The sequence below is a fragment of the Syzygium oleosum genome, unplaced genomic scaffold (genome assembly GCF_021117445.2).
Source record: "Syzygium oleosum isolate NSW1041296 unplaced genomic scaffold, Sole_v2.1 Sole_v2.02, whole genome shotgun sequence".
In the NCBI taxonomy this organism is placed as follows: domain Eukaryota; kingdom Viridiplantae; phylum Streptophyta; class Magnoliopsida; order Myrtales; family Myrtaceae; genus Syzygium; species Syzygium oleosum.
The window spans coordinates 7,354,845-7,359,023 of NW_026607486.1; positions in this window are offsets into that span (position 1 = coordinate 7,354,845).

Sequence of the window (4,179 nt, forward strand, 5' to 3'; positions counted from 1 at the left end):
AAGTAAATAAAAAATTGCAGCAGAAGCAAAAACCCATTTCCTGTATCTCCAAAGCATTGTTCGTGCATTTTAATAAGAAGCACATAGAAATGAAGAGGATGGCTAATTGCGGTACCCTCGTATTGTACCCAAAGCAATTTTATTCTGATGTTCTTCAGTTCTAGCAAATTTTGTTATGATGTTATGATGTTGCAACAAATTTGGTTATGATGTTCTTCAGTTTCAATCCCACAAACTTCGGAGCTCTAGTTTAGACACACCACCAATATCGCATTGAACGGTAGAGAGAAATTCGAGTGAGTTCATCACACCAATTGTGCTAGCAATTGTTCTTGTGTGTAAAGAAAGTGATTGATCTAAAAAAACATCACTCATTATCAGTCTCAGATCCAATTTATTTGAATCAATTCGGCCATTAACTCTGAAACCATTTTAGAGCATTAATTCGGCCATTGAGTCTGAACCCATTTCAGAGTCTAAATCTGAACATTGATTCTAAACTCGTTTCAGAGCAATAATCAGGGCATTAATTCTATAACCGTTACATAATATTATTCTAAGCATTAACTTTGTAACCGTTACAGAGTATTAATTCGACCGTTAAGTTTGAACCCGTTTCAGAGATTGAATCTGAACATTGATTCTGAAACCGTTTCAAAGCAATAATCGAGGCATTCTATAATCGTTACAAAATATTATTATGGGCATTAACTCTATAATCGTTACAAAGTATTAATTCGGTCGTTAAGTTTGAACCTATTTCAGAGTCTGAATCTTACTATTGATTTTGAAACCGTTACAACTTATGAATTTGAACATTGATTCTGAACTCGTTTCAGATCATTAATCTTCAACCCTACTCAATCTGACTGTCATAATTGCAAACACATTTGCAATATTATCTCTCCCATTCAAACGTCATTCTAAATTGGTTATGGTGTGTGACATCCCTAGGTTCATCACTAAGCTGGAAGTAGAACTTATACTAACACATTGGTACTCCCAATATAACTGATTGTCCTGATCAATCTCTAGGTCCTACAAATCATGAGTGACATCTAGCAATATGTCATATTGAATGTTTTAAGAACATATGAACTTGTCAGCTTTGGCTACCATGTAATTCAATCCTTCCGTCTTACTATATCCCAATCAAACAAAGGCCATGGAATTATTTTGTCAAGCCACCAATTCGATCATACAAACCTAATCGACATGTATTTCAACGAGACATAAACTATTCATTGTCGGTTACAACCCCGGCCGAGGATTTCAATACAATGTCACATTAGATCGCATAGGACATCATTATTGTATCTTGTATATAACAAGAAGACAGATTACTTATTGCGTAGGTATGTGCCTTCGTATGTGAACAAACTATGACCATCAAGAATAGTGACGGATTGACGAAGCGTCAATATGCGCACTTGTGAACCATAGCCATCCAACGTACAAGTCAACACCGTGCCTCGGGTCTAAGGATTATTTACACAAAACTAGAGCATGAACGATTAGTCATTGACCCACTAAAAGCTTCCATGTCGCTAATCGTTCTGTGCATGTCATGTTTAGTGAATTTGTCTGATACAAGCATTTGTATTCTAGCTCGAGTATCACAATACCCAATGACTTATGACTCATCACTCCCTTAGGAATCAAATACTTAATGGCGAAGCTTGAGAACACATTGATCTCAACAGGATCATCAATATCCTCTCAATGATCCATCAACCGAGAACAGTTTAAAGACTCAGTCTAACTCTAAACTTGTCACACATATTCTCAACACCTTAAAAGTAGGTTCAATCGCAACTAATGTTATGGAATCATTCATATAAATGGACAATGAATGAATACGTCATTATCATTAAATAATTGAAATCCCTAACACGTAACTATTGCATGGTTGCTTCATAGCCAACAGAAAAAAGGAAAGTTTGAAAAGAAGAAGCAAGCTCTAAAAGCAAAGACCTAGAGTGACAATGAATGTGAAGAAAGTGATGAAGATGAGTATACGAACATATATTTTATATTGCAGACTTAGACTCTGAAGAAGAAATCGAGGTAAATCATCTTGAGATCTCTGATGAAGTCTCAGATTATATTAATGAATTATGTTTGGAATATAAATTTGCTCTTAAGAAAATCTCGGAGTTGAAGAAGGAAAATTCAAAGTTAAGGCAATAGGATATTTCCAAAACCGAAAAAATTTGAGTCTTTACAAAATGAAATTGCCGAAATCAAGGAAAATCGAGATTCGCTTGCAAAATCAAATGGTTTTTTCAAAAAGGAAATTTCAAATGTTTCCAAGGAATTTTCTCACAGTTCGAAAACTTTGGAGCATATTTTTTCCACACTAACTCGGTATTACAACAAATCTGGACTTGGTCTTGAAAAGGAAAGAATTCATACATTCTTGCAAAGCTTAGGAAATCCTCTACAAGTTTTCAGTTTAGACTTTTTACGATTCTGCCCCTAAAAAGCCAGATTTTGCAATTTAGCCCCTACTGTTAAGTTTTTCTCCTACATAGACCCGATTGTTCCAAAATTTGGCTCAATCCTGAATTAACTATAAAATTCATGAAATTTTCCAATTGGAAAGCTTAAGATGGGCTTGTCGTGACCTACTAGTCCCAATGGGGGGGGGGGGGGGGGGGAGAAAATAAATATGTATAGGCTTAAAGGTATTTGTCAATTGACGTAAACATCGATTGATTTGATCGAAGGACAAACCAAAAGGCTCATCTATCCAAGGACAGAGGCGCTCCCAAGCCTCATACCTCGTGCAACATTAGTTTATGATCTACGCATTCAATTGGAGTCGCCACTAGCTTTAATCAAGGGTTGGCTAAAAACCCTAATCAAGCCGCGGAAGTGTCGTCTCGATATGTGCATAACCAGATATACTAAGGATCGGGGACTTGATTACACTAGTAATCTAACTAGTGCCCTTTTGGTATATAAACTTGACCATTTGCTAACTAACTAATCAGGGCGGTGTTCATCCTAACCATTCTAAAAATGAAAATAACAATCAATATGTTAAAAGTGTGCAATCCAATAATCGGAATAAAAATAAACTACCAACGACCTAATATCATCTCTAGTAAAGAAAAGGCAATCAAAACCCCTAAGGTAAAGCCCTGATGGCTCGTTCAATTTTTTAGAAAGATTTTTTTAAGGTTATCCCATTTTTTCTATTTTTTATACTAAGTCTAGAATAAAATTAACACTAAGATCTAATGAAATTAAGCCAAAAATTAATTTCTAAACCTTTCCTAATTTTCTGAATTTTTTGGAGTTTTTCTGAATTTTCTATTTTTATTTTTTTAATATATTTTTATTGGGGAGAAAAAAAGGACTTCGGACCGGGTCCCCTGATCCGGCCCGATTCAGCGATCCGACCCGCCTCCGGATTATATCCGAATTTTATATTCTTCCAATTTCTTTTTCCTTTTTTTTTTATCTCTCTTGTTTTTTGCTATTTCTTTCTCTTTATTCCTTTCCTCTTTTTTATCTTCTTTCCCTACGTACTCACCGAGGCCCTCACTGAGAACGTCTTCCTCTCAGTGAGTCGCCGGCGACCTCAACACCGAACCAAATTTGGCTTCTTCGACTGGCGCCGACGACGAATTTGCTCAGACTGAGACTGCAACACCACCATCACCGAACCAAAGTCCCTAAACCAGCACCACCGACCACTAAAATGCTAACATCGGCGACGCACTTTCATTTCCCGGCCATCAAACTTTCGGCCCCAACAACAGGCGCTAAGTATGGACAAACAAGCATAAACACACATAAAATAGAGATAGAGGGCTAACAGTTGCGGCCTCAAACCGCGAGCACATCTCCGGTGAGGGGAATGGATCTCCGGCGAGGGAATACGTACACGTGGCAAACTCGGGCAATGTGCGAAGCATGGCATAAAAGCAAAAGAAAAACATCGAGTCAGTCATGAAACATCGATTCAAGCGCAAACGAAGCATAAAACGAAGATAACAAGAACAGACTTTGGTAACAACAGTCTCGGCCTTTGTTTAAGCATTTTGTCAAACAGGTGGCAGGCTAGTTCAGATCGGAGCTTCAAACTGAGATTCAACGCGATTTTTTACTCAAACATGAAGTGCATGAATCTAAACGGTTATATTTCACCACAAATATGTCTCGGTTTAC